The sequence below is a fragment of the Saccostrea echinata genome, unplaced genomic scaffold (assembly GCF_033153115.1).
Source record: "Saccostrea echinata isolate AGI-Se365-2 ecotype Australia unplaced genomic scaffold, CSIRO_AGI_Sech_v1 ptg000016l, whole genome shotgun sequence".
Taxonomy (NCBI): Eukaryota; Metazoa; Mollusca; class Bivalvia; order Ostreida; family Ostreidae; genus Saccostrea; species Saccostrea echinata.
Window position 1 is genome coordinate 21,658,374 of NW_026889765.1, and position 22,224 is coordinate 21,680,597.

The 22,224-nt window shown below is 32.8% G+C and overlaps 1 long non-coding RNA gene across 1 annotated transcript; it reads right to left on the minus strand.

The window, feature by feature from the left end:
- Positions 1-14,973: 14,973 nt before the first annotated feature.
- LOC133189006 (uncharacterized) lies at positions 14,974-17,778 on the minus strand. Its single transcript, XR_009721379.1, has 3 exons — positions 17,638-17,778; positions 15,413-15,554; positions 14,974-15,308 (listed from the first exon to the last, which is right to left on the minus strand). It is a non-coding gene; the product is annotated as an uncharacterized LOC133189006 (long non-coding RNA).
- Between the last annotated feature and the right edge of the window lie 4,446 nt (positions 17,779-22,224).

Sequence of the window (22,224 nt, forward strand, 5' to 3'; positions counted from 1 at the left end):
ACGTGTATAAATATGTAGCAGAGTTATATTCTGGGAAGATCTACGAATGCTTGCATTACGTATTCCTACAAAAAAAAAAAAAAAAAAAATTAATAAAAAATGTGCCTCCAGACGGAACATATTCACCCCTGTTTTCATCTCTCATTTTATTTTAAAGAAAAGCATAAAATTTATCAGTTTCTGGCAGATTTTCGGGGGGGGGGGGGAGGGGGTCAGAAAAACCGAACATTAAATTTTTTTTAAAAACTATGCATATCTTTGGGAAAGAATTTAAAAAAAATTGCTATCATGTAAGGGCATCTTTAAAAATAAAATTATTGTTCTATTCTGCTGGAATTTTTTTCTCCCGATTTTTTCCCACCCATTAATAATTAATAACTATTTCCACTTCAGTGTTTTTTTAATGAAAAAATTCACCAACCTCCTTACCCAAATTTCTTGAGTCGGGCTATCAATCCTTTTTTTTTTTCAAAGAGCCTTAATGTTTTAGTATTACAGTGACTTATGTTAAAATGAAATCTTCATGCAAAAGGAAAATTCCATTTATTCTGCTTACAGACATACATGTACTATTTTCATAGATTCTTGGAAAACATTTCCCTTTACGCTGGCAATTTCTATTTTATGGTTAACTTTGATTATAATTGTCAAGATTTTCACAACCGTATTGTAATCGAGATCAGTGTCATAATTTTTGTCACAAGCAGTAAATATAAAGAAACATGAAAATGTTGTTGTGAACATTAAATAAAAAAGAAAGTAAATTAATGATTGAAGAAGGTGTTTACAACCCTAAGCTCTATTTTAGCACCTTCTCAGCTAAAGAACAATGACCACAGTAATTATCAGTAAATCTCAGCATCGACAGCACATCAACAGTATTTATCAGTATTTATCAGACTCAACAGTAAAGACGACAGTAATTATCAGTATTTATCAGAAACAACTAAAATTATCAGCAACAACAGTAAGAATAACAGTAAATATCAGTATTTATCAGCAAGAACAGCACAGTATCAGTAATTATCAAACATGGATACATACCTCTAATTATTTTTAGAATCGGTAGGGGAAGAAAGTAGTGCAGAAAAAATTACAAGTTCCTTAATTTGCAGACCTGAATAAAAAAAAACTGTGATAATGTATTAAACTAAGCCTCATACTTGTTGATAAGGAGCATGTTCCCTTGCAAAAAAGCTTGGCAGATGTAATTTATCAATAAGATCAGCAGAATTATTTTATGTATTATTACACCAGTGAGAAGTCTGGAATTCCCCTACTTTCACTTTCATTTTCAGAGGTTAACGCAGACAGACGCATTTTGCCGGAAAACGAATCTGACATGCCACCTCGAGATTTTAACCAAGGAAAGACAACTTGATGTGCTTTGATTTGAGGGGTCACTCACTGCTGAACGAAAATTAGGGACATTGCTATGTGAAGAAACGTTAACATTGCCGCCTATGGGAAAACAATTAGTGGACTGTACCCAATATGTGGAGCCTATTGGTAAGAGAAAATTCTCATAGATCTTTATTTTGTTTTGAACTCGGTGTTTACTATCATTTCCAATTGTTTAAATTTATGAAGGAAGCACATTTTAATTTGTTTATACATATTTTGAAACAAATTGACTTGTTAATAGCCCCCCCCCCTCCTTACCCCCTTAGGAACAGACAGCTTATGCTCATATCTTCCGTTGTGTACACATGTACATGTAGCATGTAAATTAAATGTATTGATTTTATACAATTTATTAATTCAGAGCCATTAATAGATATTTAGAAAAAGAACAGTTATTTTAGAAGTACATCCACCACTATTGCTTATTTTCAATACACAAAAATTCACAAATGAGGTCGGAATCGGTATTCAGTGAAGTTCAAGGTCAAAGTGAAAGTAGAGTGGCAGTAAGTTATCGAAACTGCTTAGTGCTACCTAGTGCAGAGTCTTGCAGTATGTAGGTGATATGCACTTGTCATTTTATGAAGGGGGTAAAGAAAAAAAGGTTTGCATGCCTTATTACAATATTTGTAAATGAAAACTTTTATTTTCGTGGAATAGAATTACATGAATGAGGACGTAGTATACATGTGCATTCTTTCAAAGAAGTTGGTCAGGCTACAGTTCTGTGGAAGTTAAGCAGTGTGTGCGTGAACATGCACACTAACATTTTTTATGTTTTACATGTATTAACTGCATTACATGTATTTATCTAATGTATAATTATTGTCAGTAAACCTGCTTTTTACCTGTATTATTAATTTACATGCAATTTAACAATGTTGAGACTAATCAGCGCAAATTCATAATTTTCAATTGATATCAAATTATGGGCATAAAAGGAATGTGGTAGGATTGTGTGTGTTTGATGTCTGTCTGTGAATGTTCTAGGTGCTTTTGATGGTGATAAATTATTGCACTATTTTTTAAATTGATTTTTTTTTTTAGGTTCATGGTGATACAGGACAACTTTGAGGTTCATGCAGATGGTGTTTAAAGCTATCAGTCAGTAAAAACAAACTCTTTTGAACTCATCTTGAGTCTTCACATGTAAAATGATGACAGTACTTTCAATATGTAAGTTGAATTTTCTAAAGCTTCTTTGTGTGTGTGTGTGTGTGGGGGGGGGGGGGGGGGGGAGGAAGGTGGTGTTAAAGCTTAGAAAATGTAGATTTTAAATGAATATTTGAGCTGTGAAAGTGACCATCAAACTAATCTGTACATGTATGCTATATATTTTACAGCTAATATAATTTGAAAAGAATTTCAAAACAATATTTAACATTCATAGTGTTGTGTATGATAAAATATTAAGATTAAAAAATATTAGAGTTAAAATTTCTTTAATATTTGTCAGTCAAAACGAGCGACTTGTAAGGAAATTCAAAATTTTCAAAGTTCTCTTTCATTTTTCCACAAATTACAAAATGGTTACCATGGAAACAAACATTTTCTGTAGACTATTTATTTGATCTGCTCATGCAAGTATTTTTATTATTTTATAGTTAAAATGAATATTTTAGTTCTAATTTCATCTTTGATTAAAAGTATGGGAAAAGTAACACTACATGTGTAATAAGCAATCCATTATTATGATGTCATTATGACGTCATAGATGAGTGAACTTGCTTTGGCGTAAAAATTGCTTTGAAACAGATGAATGTACACAAGAATATATAGGATTATAACTTTTTTATTCCTTCACCAATTTTCCTGAATGATACGTCAATGGACAGGAAATAATCAGTACTTTCTATTTTTACTACTTTCGGGGTATTTGTAAACTTAATTTTTTTTGTCTATCATGGAGAAACAATGAATTCAAGGGTGAGGGATGATCAAATTTTGTGCGAAAATGCATCGATTTTTTGAAATAAGAGAAATGGACCCATATGAGTGCATGATTATAATTTTGCTTGATGTATTTAAAGTCATGAAAAAGAATAAAAATGGTATAAGTACATTAATAGGTTAACCGATGACTTAAAATGTGGGTGCAGTTGTGGCTAGATGGAAGCATTTTTAAAGGATTTTGCATATAGAACTGTGCATGCTGTAAAATCTTTATTAATGATTGAATTTTCCTGAAATTTGGCATAGTGTCACTACATAGACTGTAGTATGACTTATGATGTAAAATGTTGTAAAATCCAGAAAATACTTTTTCATATTGGGTACATACCTCTAATTATTTTTAGAATCGGTAGGGGAAGAAAGTAGTGCAGAAAAAATTACAAGTTCCTTAATTTGCAGACCTGAATAAAAAAAACTGTGATAATGTATTAAACTGAGCCTCATACTTGTTGATAAGGAGCATGTTCCCTTGCAAAAAAGCTTGGCAGATGTAATTTATCAATAAGATCAGCAGAATTATTTTATGTATTATTACACCAGTGAGAAGTCTGGAATTCCCCTACTTTCACTTTCATTTTCAGAGGTTAACGCAGACAGACGCATTTTGCCGGAAAACGAATCTGACATGCCACCTCGAGATTTTAACCAAGGAAAGACAACTTGATGTGCTTTGATTTGAGGGGTCACTCACTGCTGAACGAAAATTAGGGACATTGCTATGTGAAGAAACGTTAACATTGCCGCCTATGGGAAAACAATTAGTGGACTGTACCCACATTATCAGTAAAATTTGGGATTCTCAGCACTTTTTTCGTCCAGTAGTGTATTGAGGGGATTAATATGCATCAATATTAGTCAATTTGATTTCAGTATTCTTAATTCATTCCCACAACTCATGCTGATTTGATTGTTGTTTTTAATACTAAATACTCGTGTTTTTGTGGTAGAAATAAATTCTATTTCTTTTTTTTGGGGGGGGGGGGGTTTAATGTCCTTTCGGAATTTTTTCACTTATATTGAGACGCCACCACTTGCCGGTGGATGACTGCAAATTTCGACCTGTCCACAGCAACTGCAGCTTTGAGCAGTGAGGGATCGGTCTCCACGTCCCGCAATGGGATTCGAATCAGCTACGTAAGGATCAACTTCTTACTCAGCAACACTGGAGCAGACGCTCTGCCACTGCACCACTTGGAGACAATTTTATTCCGTAAAGTGATAACAAACTTTAATGTTAAAGAATGATCGATCGATTTTACTTACCTGATTATCGTGTGTACCAAACTTTTACATGTTTCGATTTCCTTAACGTATAACATTAAGCACAATTCTAAATTACCATGTGATTTTCATTTTTATTACATGTAAGGGTACAATCAATGATTAGTACATAAGAATTGAGAAAAATCACAATCTTGGGGAATTCGGATGGTTGAAACCTTTTGAAAATTAAAAAAATGCTATTTCAAATGCAGTTAAAAATATAAAAGAATACTGCATTTAAATGTCTAAGAAAATGGGACAATTAATGACAAATTAGAATAGACTTAAGTTGTACATTAGAGATAGAAGTGTATGCATATTCAGCAGCATGAGGAAAAGATGTATAACGATAGCATCTATTAATTTAAAAAAATAGATGCGCTTATTTTATGAGGAAAACCTAGTTTCTGCTATTTGAGTTGGGTTAGCTAGAAAATAATTAGATCGGGATCGGAATGTCTTAAATTCCTCCTCTTTGCTCTGGATCCAAAAACGAAAGGTACACGAATTTTGTAGCAGACAGAATTTTGAAAAAATATACTTTCAATCACAGTTTTTCTTATATAATTTCATAAAATATCGGCAACAAATATCAGAATTGATGATTAAACGCATCGATGGATTATTCTTTCACGGAGTAATGCACAATTGGCTTGGATTGAAAAGTTCCCATGTAATAGCATGTGGCGTGATCTTTATTGAATCTTTGTTGTTTTACATGCAAACATATTTCAGAAATATTTGGTTTTTTCCCAAATTTTTAGATCGTACAATATTTTTATAAAAATATTAAATATAAAAAAATGTGGTAAAGGGTGGGGGGGGGGGGGTATAGATAGTTCAGTAGGCCCAAATTATCAAGATTTATATCCCGTAGGCCGCGATATTGGAGATCAACATGCTCATATTCCTTCATTATTAAACCAACTTTAACTTTTTCATACTGGCCATTATGGGGTAGAAGCGTTGTTTTTTTCCCCTGAAAAATATACATTTGTTAAAGCCTCCTTCATTTCATAATTTTATTCCATAAAGATTTTCCATCAATTTTTTCTGCTACACCCTCTCAACTTTGGTAACACAAATAAAAAAATTACCAGGTTGACCACCGAGATGGCGGCCAAGGGATATAACTCGGAGAGAAAATACGGCGTATGAAAACTCTCTAAAGAGCATCAAAATATTATAATGATCGTTGGTCATTTTTCACAGCATTAATAAAATTGAACATTCTTGGTTTATACAAGGGAATTTTAAATAAATTAATTTTTAATTTTTCAGATTGTAGCATCTACAAATATTGAAAAGGGGTTTGGGGGGGGGGGGGGGGGGGCTTGGAAGCAAAGCATTGAAAATTCAATATTGTAGGGATAATGTTTACCATACATTAGGCTTATGTGTTATTCATGCATTTATGACTTGTGTTCAGGTCTTTAATATTGTCCTCCACATTAAACAACACAATCAACCAACAGGGCAAAGCCATTGCTTTATTTCTTGCATATTTTAACCTCCAATGTAAACTGAAAATTAAATTAAGAGCTTCTTAAGTGTGTAGTTGCCCCTTGGTTCCTATGCATACTAGTAAGCTTTATTAAATTCAATTGCTATCAAATCACTACTGGACGAAAAAAGTGCTGAGAATCCCAAATTTTACTGATAATGTTTGATAATTATGATACTGTGCTGTTCTTGCTGATAAATACTGATATTTACTGTTATTCTTACTGTTGTTACTGATAATTTTAGTTGTTTCTGATCAATACTGATATAATTAATGTCGTCTTTACTGTTGAGTCTGATAAATACTGATAAATACTGTTGATGTGCTGTCGATGCTGAGATTTACTGATAATTACTGTGGTCATTGTTCTTGAGCTGAGAAGGTGCTAAAAAACTTGAGTGATGATTAATTATTTTAAAGAAAGTATTTTATCAACAAAATTCATTACAATCTACTTACTAGTTAAATTCTAAATGAAAAAGTCACATGAATTATTTGTTTTCACATTTCATTATTCATTTATTTATTTTTATTTTATTATTTTTTTTTTACATCTTAATGTTAAAATTAGATCATAAATGTTTATGTTTTCCTTTATCTTTATATTTCTCCTTTGTTGTCAATATCTGAAAGGGGGGGGGGGGGCGTTCATGCAGTTGTTACTCTACCTATGCAGGTACTTTTTAAAACAATTTTTTAATTCACAAAGGTTTTTTTTTTAAAAAAAATCTCATCTCATATTTTTTCCGCGTGTATTTGTACTGTCGTTAAAAATTTTAGGAAGCATCTTCAATACAGTCAATGGTTGCAATTAAATTTATATTTTCATGTAGAGAACCTGAATATTTTACTAGTAACATGGGGTCCGTCTGCTCTCTTAGTTGAGACCCCCCCCCCCCCCCCCGTTTACAAACCCTTCTCCTTTTAACAAGGCAGTATTAAATATTTCTCACAAAAAATCTATTCATATAACATATACTATGCCCTTTAATGAAGAATGTGACAGGTTCAAATAATAAGATTTGATTATGATCTTAAATTTGTTGAATTATCTCTTTTAGCTAGTGCTCTCTAGATCTATAATTTATGTCCTCCTCGCAATTTTTTAAATGTCATTTTGTGCTATCAAGCTATCTATCTTTCGTTGTTTTTTTTTAACAACAAGCCACCAAGAGATAGAAATCTTATTCAGTGTGATTTTCATTCAATGAAATACGAAGATCTTTCTTCGTTAGTACGATGTGCGTAATTACTGGTAACAGCTAGATCAATTTAAAAAAATAATAATAACCTGCTTATACGCGGTCAGTCAGTTAAAAAACGAAATAAAACAAAACTTGAAATTACATGTCCACCACGTGTAGAAGTTTCTACTTTCGTTTTGAGAATCGGGTCAAATATTAGTACACGTTGTATTTCTTACGATATGCATTTAGTAACATGAGTAAAATTAGAAATAACCTTGTACAGAGAGTATAATATTTGTTGTGCATTTCTCTTTTGCGAGACCAATGTACTCAAAGTACACGCGACATGATTTAATTAGTTATTCAGACTGTAGCAGAAAAAAGGGGGGATGAAAGACTGTTAACTAAGCTGATAGGCGCAAGGTTGATTCTTTAGTTTTAAGTTCCATAAGTTATACATGTAATAATTACTAAAGATCTTTAATATACATGAATAAATTATTTTAGAGAATCACGAAACAATACAAAATTCAGCTATTATAATAACATTTATTCATGAGTGCGATCAGCATGTTACTATTACATTCCGATAATTCATAACAGATTTTTTTCTCGGCTTCAGCGATTTTCTGAACTGTGAACAGTTGATGCTAATATCATTACACAAATTGCTAAATCACTAAACCATCTTTTAAAAAAAAAATCTCGTATAAATTTTGCATAATTATTTATTAGATAAACAAAGTCGAACTCTTCCTTATCAATTTCTCGTCTCCGTTTTACAGGCTCATAAAAACTGTTAACAGAGATTCAAATGAATTTACATGTAGCACCCTCCCCCTGGATATTCTTTAAACTTTATCTCAAGAAATGTACGTAAAACTAGCAAATGAAATTAAATACTGAGCAAAGATCTACGTGAATTAAAATAAATCTATTTTATTTTAACATGTTTAAGTTACTTCACTTAATTATTAAGTTTGTACAATGTATATAAACTTCATTTCTCTCTCTCTTTTTTTTTTTATTTTGTACTGTGTCCTATATTGCTAAACATTTTTCTATCAATTTAATTTGTCAATCAAATCGATAACAAATATTAAATTTTTTGTGCATTCATAAAGATTGTTCCTGCTCCAAGTAGCAAGTACATGTACAGTGCAGGTTCATTTGTTTATTATTAACACCGGTGGCCACAGACGCAGAACAGTAGGTAATTAGTGCCCATTGTTACGCTGACCACTACAACTTACATGGAATATACATGTACATGTTGTACCCGGTTCTGCCCCAGTGCCTAAGACATGTACACAATAAAGCCAAATCACGGGTTGATCTTTGATTTCTGATCAATTTAAACGTGTATTCCATTCAGAATCTGTGACCTTACAATATTAAAATCGATCAAATTAATAATCCATTATTTACATTTAGTAGGGCCCATTTCTTATTTTCCATTCCATAAAAATTAATTTAAATGAATGAGATTTTTAAAACATTGAATAAAAATGTTTTATGTGGTGACTTGTAAAATTGTAAGAGACCAACATCAAAATTACATGTACACGTGTATACCATTGCACTTACACTATAATTCTGACAAAAAATTTTTGATCAGTCCCCTAGCAGAGTTATATTCTGGGATGATTTACGGATGCTTGCATTACGTATTCCTAAAAAATAAATAAATAAAAAATGTGCCTCCAGACTGAACATATTCACCCCTTTTTTTCATCTCTCAATTTATTTAAAAAAAAACATAAAATTTATCAGTTTCGGGCAGATTTTCAGGGGAAAAAGACCGAACATTAAAAAAAAACAAAAAACTATGCATATCTTTGGGGAAGAATTAAAAAAAAAAGCTATCATGTAAGGCCATCTTTAAAAAGAAAATGATTGTTTGTCATCTCTTGACAGAGTGAAAAAAAAGGTCCGAATCAATTTTTTTCTATTCTGCTGGAATTTTTTTTATCCCGGTTTTAGCCCACCCATTAATAATTATTTCCACTTCAGTGTTTTTAAATGAAAAAATTCACCAACCTCCTTACCCAAATTTCTTGAGTCGGGCAATCAATCCTTTTTTTATTTATATTTTTTTTAAGCCTTAATGTTTTAGTATTACAGTGACTTATGTTAAAATGAAATCTTCATGCAAAAGGAAAATTCCATTTATTCTGCTTACAGACATACATGTACTATTTTCATAGATTCTTGGAAAACATTTGCCTTTACGCTGATAATTTTATTTAATGGTTAACTTTAATTATAATTGTCAAGATTTTCATAACCGTATTATAATTGAGACCAGTATCATATTTTGTCACAAGCAGTAAATATAAAGAAACATGAAAATGTTGTTGTGAAAATTAAATAAAAAAGAAAGTAATGATTGAGGAAGGTTTTAACAACCCAAAGGTCTATTTTAGCAGCTTCTCGCTCAAGAACAATGACCACAGTAATTATCAGTAAATCTCAGCATCGACAGCACATCAACAGTATTTATCAGTATTTATCAGACTCAACAGTAAAGACGGCAGTGTTGCAACCACTATTGAAATAACGACCACTATTGAAATAATTATTTCAATAGTGGTTGAGAGTGCATTTCAAAACTAAACATTGGTTGTAACCACCATTGAAATAACGTTCAATATTGAAATAATTATTTCAATAGTGGTTGAAAGTGCATTTCAAACCAAAAACTGGTTGAAACCACTATTGAAATAACGTTCAATATTGAAATAATTATATCAATAGTGGACGTTATTTCAATAGTGGTTACAAAATGCCTCTCAAAACCGAACACAGGTTGCAACCACTTTTGAAATACAATGTAACGTTCACTATTGAAACAATGATTTCAACAGAGGTTTTGAATGCTTTTTAAAGCTTTAACCAGGTTGCAACCACTATTGAAATAATTTTCACTTTTAAAATAAAGACTTGAATAGTGATGAAATAATGATTTCAATTGTGATTGATATAATGATTTCAACAGTGATTGAAATAATTATTTTATGGCTGCTGACAATGATTTCAATACCAAAACCATATTGCAAGCCTTACTGAAATGTCCCCTCTAATGAAAGAAAAATATAAGGATGACTTGTTCATTACGTTTTCCAACATAATAAATTAATTTATTGAGTTTAAATTATGATGTGTAAATTAATGTTTTCCTTTCCTTTCTAAAAAGTACCATTAATATACGGACATCTATGATTTAACTGACGTACCTAAAATTCATACAAATGCAAATGTTTATAAGCAAGCTTCTGCTGAATCTGGCAGACTCGGCGAAAACCAACAGACAATATTATTGTAATATTGTATATATATATATATATTTGTTAATATATAATATATTGTTATTATAATTATTTCAATAGTGAACGTTATTTCAATAGTGGTTACATCATGTGTTTGGATTTGAAATGCACTCTCAACCGCTATTGAAATAATTATTTCAATAGTGGTCGTTATTTCAATAGTGGTTGCAACACGGCAGTAATTATCAGTATTTATCAGAAACAACTAAAATTATCAGTAACAACAGTAAGAATAACAGTAAATATCAGTATTTATCAGCAACAACAGCACAGTATCAGTAATTATCAAACATTTTCAGTAAATTTTGGGATTCTCGGCACTTTTTTCGTCCAGTAGTGAAGGTAACTCAGTTGCTCGTTAAGAGCTAATGCATTTTCCTACGTGTATGTCATACAATGAATTTAACAGTGTGGAATCTGAATCAAGGGCAAGGGTATATTATTTTAGCATTTTAAGGACCTAGGTTGTGCCCCCCTATTATTCACCTAATCATTTGTACTCTCAAGTCTTGCACTCCACCTAGCTACAATAGTAAACAAGAATTTGAATTTTCCATTTTTTTTTTTTTTGGGGGGGGGGAGGTTAGGGGGTTGGGGGTTGGGGAAATTAGGGAAATAGACTTGTTAATTAAGGAAACTGACATATCAATGATCAATTAGAGCAAGGGTTCATGTTAAAGAACATCTCTTTGCTATATTGCTTTGACCAGCTGATTGACAAATTTTATTCTTTTAGCTGTGGGTAGGTATTCAAAGTTTATAGGTGTTCTGTGAGACCTAAAAATGGAAACCATTTGTGAATGTGTACATTCATCAATACTCCAATTCTCTGCTTCTGACAAAGTTACTTAAATAAAGCTTCAAAAGGTGATTTACTTGCCCTATAAAAAAAATTATGATGGTAAACAGTTCAGTCAGGTTTAATACTTGTGTTTATATAACTGGAGATTTTAGATATTTGACTTATTAGGTTTATCAGTGATTGTTTTCAGTTAAAACATTTCCCATATTTTAATGGTGTATAAAATAATTCAGAGTGGTAATTTCTTTTTCCTACATTTGAGCCCATCATGACAAAGAGTTACCAGGATGGGAGTATCGGTTCAGTGAGATTTATTAGTTCAGGTCTGGTGTAGGTCAATTCAAGTACACTTAAGTATTACAACTCTAAACTGATTCATGTACAGGTAGTATGGCCGATTGTATGGGGATTTTGAAGGTAAGACAAGGCATAATTTTTGTTTCCTTTTTTACAAGTAACCAATTTATTGATGAAACCAGAAGGCAATTATTTAAAGGACTTAAATTTTTGGAGTTGATTTCATTAGCTCCAGTTGTTTTCTAAATGAAAGTGATATTTCACATTGATAATTTTCTTTGGTAAGTATTGTGAATGGCTAAGGCATAAAAGATCCAGGGGCAGAAAAATTCTCAATCCAGCCCATTATAATTTCACCAAATAGCTACAGCTTCAGTGAATTAAGCTGTTACAAGCATAATTTTAGGAAAATACAAAACAGTAGTCTATTGTTTATGTACTAGGAATTAAAGCATTTGTGAAATTCTTTCCAGTTATGTTAGGTTACTACCCTTTAAACATGTCATTCATGCAGAATCAAGAGCAAAATTCTGTTTATCAGCTCTAAGATTTTATGCATGACAAAAGTTCACATGGTTCAGTCACATATATTTTAACAGTACTTTTTAGCTGCAAACCTGTTCAAGGTATGGATTAAGCCTTTCTTAACCAGAAAGTGTCTTCTTCCCATCACATTTTCAATTTTTGTCTAAATTGAGGAAATTTTGTTTTAATTTGTATAAGTCTCTATACCTTGAGGATTCTGAGAATAATGCACTGTCCGGAAATGTCTACACAATTATTCATATTTGATATAAGTGTAGGATGAAGTAAAATGTTTTTGCAATCCAGTAAGATAGGGGAAGTGGTTGCTCTGTTTATGAGTCATTTATTATTGACTGATGTCTGCCCTGTTTTTATCTTAGTTCTAGGTAGTGAAGGCATTCTATATGACCTGTGAGTTGATGAAACAAGAATATCAGCTGTCTCGTTTAAAGTCATCATTTCGTAAGTTCTTTGGTCGATACAATGACCTTGTCAGCAAATACAATTTATCATTGAGTCAAATGCTGACTGACGTTTTTCATACTAATTGTTAGGCCATTATTTACACACTGAATTGTCGACGGATTTTTCCGTTATTTCCCGATCATGACAAGGAGCACAAGGCGGGTGTGACCGGTCGGCAAGGGATGCTCACTCCTCCATGGCACCTGATCCCACCTCTGATGTTTGGAGGTCCGTGTTTGCTCTGCTCCTATTTTGTATTGTATAATGGATTTTTGAGCTTGAATACTGTTCGTTATCTCCATATATTTCATACACATTAGAAGTCAAATTTTACATTAGTCTTATATTCCTCGTACATGTAGACAGTAGCTGGAAAAGTTTATGGTGTGTAGGCTCCTCAATTATAAAGATTATTTTGGTTGGAAAAGCAAGAATTTGAACAGAGTTAGAACCTATAAAAATAGAATTTAAATGTGGTGACAATGTTATTCTGCTTTTAAGTATTCATTTAATCCTAAATAAGATTTTATTTGGCATACCAAAAGATTTCATTTTGATTCACGGGGGGGAGGGGGATAAAAAAAGGGTACTATAACCACATGAAACATACGTATGTAAGCACTATAAGTGGGACTTCATTCCCTAATAGCTGACCTTTTACAAAATACAAATTAACATATTTATTTGATAGCAAAGATTTCTAATGATAATCCTACAGTATCATTAACAGAGATTTCCCCCAGAACAATGTTGCTTTAAATCAGCTTGAATACTTGTGCTCCTGTTGAAATGAGAGGGGTATACTAGAACCAGCCATTTTATAATGACAGGCAATAGTTTGCTCTAGATGTAATGCATCTTAATATCTTAGTCATTCATTATATTTATATAAAGATATTTGCTATAAAATAACCCAGGGATAATCTAAAATAAGTTCCTTAATTCCTCATAAAAGTTGCATATTAAAACACCAATAAGCAAATAGGACATGTTTTCTGTCTTTATTTAATACTAGCATCTTTAAATTAAAAAAAAAAGGGGGGGGGGGTCTGGAGAAAGAGTTTAAGTAAATTTTACCAAGTAAATATGATATATTATTTAGGGCTGTTGGTCGTGGGTCAGTTGAATGCGGCTTCCCCATTTTATGGGGTGACCGAAACCAGTGGTTTCCAAATTAAAGGTTTCGGCCATGTGGCGTTTGCGCCGAGCCATTCAACTGATGCTATAATTTATTGAGCTACTGCTGCTTAAAACAAACTTATTTACTTTGAAAATGTGTGCTGCTTTCAACAAATTCATGAACTGGTCTGCTTTGCTTGCTTAAAACAAACTCAATTACTGTGCAAAATGTGTACTGCTTTTAACAAATTCATGCATTGCTTTGTTTGCTAAAATATGTTGAGTAACGTTCCCGGTTAACCCGGAACGATAACTCTACATACGTGTAAAATTTATGTAAAATACAAAAAATATAATTACCGGTCGCGGTATACCCGGAACGGCATATTTATGCTTATTTATAGTATATGTATATGCATTCATGTTTGCTGCTGCTTCTGCTTGTTGTAATTTGGGGTCGCTCTTTATGCTTGGCGACCTCTTGCTGCTTTTAAAAAATGGCACGACCAACAATCGCCAATATCATAATAAACATGTTTAAGATCATGTTTGTTTTATTTTCCTCTATATAAATAATTCATTCTACTAATGTTAACAATTATATTGATTTCAAAATCTCTATAAACAAAAAGGACTCACGTTTAATGTTTAATGGCAAATAATAATAAAACATTTATTTACAATAACCTCCAATACCAATGGAATAGCATTATATAGTCTATACAGTGATTGATTGTATGTTGTTTTACATCCTGTTCGAGAACTTTTCACTCATATAGAGATGTCACCATGTACATAGATCTTTATTCAGCAATCAGGGCCATTGAGCAGTGAAAGATCTTAAGCTTTATCCTACCAACGTCTATCGTGACACGGGACCTCAGTAACTAAGGTATCTTGCAAAACACACGAAACTTTCACTTCAAAGTGCCTAGCGCTTTGTGAAGGAACAACTATATTGTCTATACGAATAGACAATAAAGGTCAAAAGTTCAACAGGTAAAAGAAAATATTGCAAGGTATGAAATAAATTTACCTTTTTTCATTTCAACATTTTAAAAGTTTTTATACAAATGTTTACATTTAACATATAGAATAAACTTTATAGATCTATTTTGAAGAATGATTATAGAATTTATTAAAATAGTTTGTTTTTATCTGACAGTGCCATCGGTCTGAAATTGCATCATGAAAATATTCATAACTTATCAGTGGAAAAAATCAACTAAATGAAAATTATGGTTGATAACAGTTCGGAAGATTTACAAAGTTAAAACTATGTGTAAGCAAACTATCGGCATCTAACACCAGCATCCCGGTAGCGACCACAATAATTTTTCCTGATTCCTGGGTATGAACAATCGAAGATGGATGACTCTCTCCCCCAACACCTTACCCATCCCAACCAAACAGTTCCAGATCCTTGTCCAAAGTAGGCACTTTTCTGAGCAGTATAGTCTCTATGAAATGGATATGAATATATATCTTCTAAGCATGTCGTTAAATGTTTGTTAGTTTGACACCACAATAAATAAGTAGTAAATCAGCTGCAGTAAATATTTACCCTGAATAGCCAAGACTTCTGCACACAACAAGTGCTTCGTTATCATCCCACTCATCATCACAAACGGTGCCCCACGTCCCGTTGATAAACACCTCTACACGACCTTCGTTGCTTGTAGCTCCATCAACTAGTCTGATCAATTCTTTATATAGAAATGTTTAATTACAGATAAACTGAATTGTGGCATACACTAAATCAGAATGAAAGACAGTCATCATTTTAAGAATGTAGCTATTAACAATTATTTCAGTGTAAAACAAATTCGACATACATAAATCATAAAAAAAACTATAATAATATTATATAACTATAATCTTAACGTTTTGAAAATTTATATTCCTAAATATTTTTAACCAATTGTGAAGAATTTTACGCTGTGTTATCGATCGTGATCGTTCATGTTCGAGGGTTGTTCGATATGTGAAGTGTACTGTAGGAAATCTAAAAGGCATTGACTCGAATAGTGAAATGAACATTAAATCTCTTCAAAGTTTTCGCGATTTGAAATACATAATTTCAGTCTCTGAAGTCTTTCGTACATGTACTTTCAAAATACGCTTCAAAAGGGGAATGCACCCGCGAAAGCGATATGCAAACAGCTTTGACAATATCACAATTCGTGTACCTGTCATCACTTCCAGTTATTTCTCTGACTTTTGAGACATTTGCCTTGCCTTTTACAGTCACAGGTCGGTACGATTTTGCTGCATCTTTCACTGACTGCCAGTCAGAAATTTCTTACTCTACCTACGAACTGTCTCATAAGATACCTTATCAGACCCATAAACTTCCGTCAATTAAGTAAAAATCCTCATTACCGAATAACCCAGTTTTGTGGAGACTTTTATATAAGCTCTAATTTCTTTAATATTCTCTACCAGCTTCTCAACTATTTTTACAACAGTGGTCAACGACTGACTCAATTGAAATGACTATAAGTTTAAAACTGTAAAGAGCTGAAGACTTGTCTTTATACCGTTGGAAAAGTAATGCATAGAGCTATTAAACACTGGTATCATCCACGAAATCATGCAAAGCGTTATCGCGCTATGGTACAATACACAGTACCTATCGAACAGACCCCGTAACGTGTAGAATCGTGTGCATAACGGATCATTCGTGTATTGGGTTCAATCGTGCGTTAATCCTGTGGAATCGTTAGTGTAATATGATAGTTCTTGTAACTTATCAACAATAACGTAGGAACCACTGTTTTGACTTTGTTTGCAAATATAACCTATTGTTAGGTCGTATCTTGTCTGACTTGTTTCATTCACTATGTTAGGCCTTTGCTTTTTATTTTATATTTGAATACAGGTAACTCCGTCTACCTGATGAATATACAGGGCTCACAGCCGACATGACAGGTCAACAGAGGCCTGTTCAACAGAGCGAGCGCTCGCGAACATTTCTGTTGGAAGGATAAGGAAATTTGGCGAGCGCTTGCGAACGTTCGCTCTGTTGAACAGGCCTCTGGGTTCATGGTTCATTCTTATAACTCGTCTTAGGCACTTTATCCAATCTCTGCTGTATTGAGATTTTAACTAGTTATAGGAAACTTGACGAGCGTTCGTTAGAGGGGTGCCTAATCAATTAGGGGAGATGCTAAGTGATGAAACGTTAACATTTTGTTCAATGAGGAATTTAATTATTTTTGGACTGAACCAGGTCACCATATTTTCAAAATAATAAGAAAGGTTGCTGTTTGTACTAAGTCCGTATCACCACAAATTTGAGATCGCTACACTTACACTTTTCTAAGTGTAACCAAAACAAAATGATGCACATTTTTCTATTTTCATTTGATTTTATTTAGTCGAAAACATATTTTTCTTATTTTTTTCAAAGCACATCGAAGTTAAAATAGGTTAGCCAATGACTCCAGAGGACAATAAACAAGATACATTGGAGATTGAATAGTTAACCAACATTCAATAGTTTACGACTTGTTTTTAACACCTAAAACTGCCTAGTGTTGTAGTAAGTCATGTAAATATTTTCTTATGTTTTCCAGGTGTTAAGACTGCTGTTCCTTCCTAATCATAAAGGGGAAGATAATCTTACTTCAAGCAACACTAGTATAGTTTTATTAATGTCCCTGCTGATTGTTAAAAGAAGCTCTCATTTAAAAAGCAGTACTTCATTTTGTTAACATTGACAATGAAGTTTGAATAATATCTGAATTAAAAAAGCAATATCCGCAAAATGATGTCTAAACAACAAACCATTCAAACTGTTGTAGCAATCAACTCTTGCCTCAAGAGTACTGCCACATGTATCAAATGGAGATATTCCACAATCTAACAAAGACTTTTCGTATCCACTGCAGTGCCTAGGAGGTAAAAGCCAAAGTTCCTTCTTTTTTCCTTTATAAGACGGCAATGATACGGAAATACCTCTACAAAAGATTTCGATGTTTAATAATAAAACTTCTTTTTAAGGAAATTGATTTTATTATACTCACATTGTAGGAATATATTCATGTATTCAGAGGATTATCCTTCAACACCTTTGACCTATTTTCCTCTTCAAATGACATCAAAGAAAACTGATATGATACAAATTACAGAACAGAAAAAATTCAGCATTTCTTTGAAAAATAGAAGGAAATTTGTGGAATGCAAAAGTAAATTGTCAAGATATGATTATGTTACGAATTGTTGTTTTAATAAAAAAAAAATATACAATCATAACTACCCTGAATACCCAAGACTCCTACATGTCACATCTGCGTTATCCTTTTCTGATCCCCCTTCACAAAGACGTCGCCATTGGTTATTCACCAAAACTTCAATTATGCCCTCATGTGGAGAGATACCATCGACAAGCCTAACTGTTCCTGTAGTTTTGAAGAAATCAAAATAGACTCTTTTATGAAATGATGAACATTAACAGGAAGATATCTCAAAAAACCCACCATTTAATGTATCGTAACATATAACGCCCGCATTTCGACGAGAAGAGCACGTTTTAGATGCTTCTGATGCACATTCTGACAGAGAATCTTCATTTCCTTTACATCTTATCTTAGAAAAAAGCCAGAAATCAGGCATCCTTTCGATTGAAGTCGACACTGATACAGGAATACCTCTACAAGAAAGCATATTCTAAAAGTAGCGTAAATCAATTGTGGATTCACAGAAACTCCAAAGACATTTCGAAAATTTAAAACGTTTTCAAAAATTAGTTACATGACACGTATGGCTATTCCACCCTTTATAAAACTTTTTTTTTCACAATAAATTTAAAAAAATAGGCTTTTTGATATTATTGGCGACTGCTTCTTCCTGAAATTGAACTCGAAAATTTTCATTGACATCCTCATTGACATCATACATATAGTCTGTTGAGAACAGGACTTCAAATAATTTGTTTGAAATGCAATGGGTATTAACTGTGCTCATTTAATTCCATGATGACCCGTTTTAATATATCATAATTACTTTAAATTTTTATTATGTTGGAAGCAAAATTTATTCAAAAATATCTACATGAGAAGAGGGAATCTCTTGGTGTGGTCTTTAATTCGACATTTGAATATATCAATGACGATTTATCAATTAACGATAGTTACTTCCAATCGCATGTCGAATAAATATACACGTATCCCACTGAACTCAAAATAAAAGACTTCTGAATTTGCAACTTTATTTTATATATGGATGTTTGACTGAATATAAATTTTTAGACGGTGAGGGTCAAGTAATTACGAAGATGGGTGACAAACTTCAATTTTTCTATCATCAACTTTCCTTTTTATGTAGTTACATTGTTCTATCACCTGTATTTGCCATAAGGGCAAAATAAAAGGGAAAACCAACAGGTCATTTTTTTTTATTTTAACCCCCCCCCCCCCAGAATAAATCGGAAATTCAACATTGCAAGAGGAAGTTTTTCAGCTTTTAAGATAATGACAAACATGGATTTATTATCAATAAAGTCAATCTGAAATTACCCTGAATATCCTAGACTCCTACAGGTCACGTAGGCGGCGCGTTCATTCCAATAAGAGTTGCATATACTTCGCCATCGATCATCCGCAAAAACCTCAACTACCCCCTCGTGTTCAAAGCTACCATTGACAAGTCTAACTGTACCTGTATTTAAGATAATATAAAAAAATATGACATTTCTCGATAACATGATAGAAAAAAGTAATAATAATAGAATATTTATACCTACCATTGAATGAGTGGTAACAAATGACTGCGGCATCAGCAAAATTGCTACAGGTACTGGATACCGATGATGAACATTCTAATAAAGAATCTTCATTTCCTTTACAATTCATGTCGTTCAAACGCCAATTGTCTTTCTTCCTCTCTCTAGGAGACGGTAATAACATCGGAATGCCTCTACAAATAGATTGTTTTATCATAACTAATCAAGAAAATAATTTTTATTTGTAGACATAATTTGTATAAACACATCCAAGGAAATATATTCTTAAGGAATTCCTCTCAGATTTACTCTCTCTACGACATGAAAGAACATTGATCTAAAAGTCTGAATATCAAATATTTAATTATTTTGCTGCAAAATTGAGCACCACATTTCATACTATTTCTTCACAATGTGATCATGTAACGTAGGAAGTATAAGGTTTTATTGTTTTATAACACAGTCCAACATTACCCCGAGTAGTGTAGCCCTCTACAAGTAACATCGGCCTCATTTTTGTCCCATCCAAGGTCACATATACTTCGCCATCTGTCATTCACCAAAATCTCAACTACACCCTCATGTGAAAAGGTACCATTCACAAGTCTTACTGTACCTGTATTTTAGATGATATAAAATTTATTACATTCCTCCAGAAATTGATAGAAAAAATATTATGAATATTAAGAAAAACATAGCTAACCATTTGGGGTATGATAACATATAACTCCCGCATCTCCGTCTCTGCTACACCATTTATATCCTGATGCTGCACATTCTAACAAAGAAACTTCATTTCCTCTACAATGCATTCTAGATAAACGCCATATTTCTTTCCTTAGATTTCCATGTCTCGGCAAAGCTACTGGTATACCTCTGCAATTATGCTTATTTTCTCAAAACTAATTGTCAAGCAAATGAATTTCATATCTCTACACACATGATAGGAACATATTGATGCATTCATGGAGACACAGTTTTAATTTCCATAAAACAACACACAGCTTTTCAGACTTTTGGCCAAGGAAAGTTTGTAAATTTCTAGAATTCGAGGGGAAATTGTATCATTATATTGTAATGATACATGTATAATCAGCATAAAATGTGTTGTATAAATTATAACTTAAGTTACCCAGAATATCCTAGAAGTCCACATGTCATATTAGCTTCACTTGTGCCCCAGGAATACTCACAAACACTTCGCCATCGATCATTCACAAAAACTTCAACTACACCCTCATGTAAAGCACTACCATTGACAAGTCTTACCATAACTGTATTTTAGAAAAAAAATATCAAATTAAATAAATTTTAAACTAAAATGATAAACAACAGAATGAATGAAATTTCCAAAACCAACCAGTTGATGAGTGGTAACATATAACTCCAGCCTCTCCATCGTAGGGACAACTGGTGGTTCCTGATCCTGCACATTCTAACAAGGAATCTTCACTTCCTTCACATTCCATGCGGTCTAAGAACCAAACATTTTCCCTTCTGTTTCTAACACTCGGCAATGAAACCGGAATGCCTCTACAAGTTATCTGCTTTATCACATATAACAAATTTTGAAGGAAACAACTTATATATCATCTGTATTTTAGGATAGATTTTCGTCTTGGTTCTGATGAACTGACATATTCAAAGTAGAGAACTGAAAGGACACAGTCTAACACGGGAGTGAACCCCAAAAGTGAACCCTGGGTTAGCTTTGCGTTCGCGCCTGGTCTGCTGTTTAAAACATTGAGGGTGCTTTGTGTTTGCTGATCGATCATTCGCTCTTGGTCAGTTCTGGGTCCGCTAGAATGATGTACTTGATATTTATGAATTATAATTGCCCAGGTAATACTACTTGAACGTGTACAATGTTTTAATTATCACCGAAATGTCAAACGGCATATTGATTGGTAGACACACTGATTGGTCAACGTGTAATCCTAATTGTCAGTCCCTTTACCTAAAGCGAACACGATGTTAGCAAGTTAGTTAAGGCTAGGTGTAGGCATTTCTGTGTAAATCAACTAATTAAAATGCAAAGGGACTATATCCCTTATACAGAGAAAGATAAAAATTATTGTATAATACATACTTGGTCCCAACGACATGATATTGCCAGTGCACATTATGACGTCATATCGTGACGTCATTGTTCTTTACTACACAAGATTATAAAGGACATCAACAAAAATGCTTCGGCGCAAGGGCATGCACTATTTTATTTAACTGAAACAAGGTATATTTAGAAGCAAAATATTCCAAGAAGTGCTGGTATTGCTGCACAAATATGAACAGCTCAGGTGTTTAATTACTATTTGTAAAGTTTTAAGTTGAATCAGGGTAAAAATGTACAGTCATGTTTAGGTTCCTCGAGTTCCGATCAAAGGAAAAAAATGCCTAGAATTTGTGCAGCAGTTTTATTAATCTACAAACTATTTTTCCTAGCATTATACAATTTTTATGTAAAACTAAATAAGGTAATCCCTTTCGCCGAAGCTGTTATGTTGATGTGTTTTATTACTTCAAGTAGGTAAGAACAATGATGTCATAATATGATGTCATAATGTGAACTGGCTATAACATATCGTGGGTACTAAGTATGAGTAAGAAAATTAATCAAAACTTTTTCTGAATAATAAATATAACTCATGCGT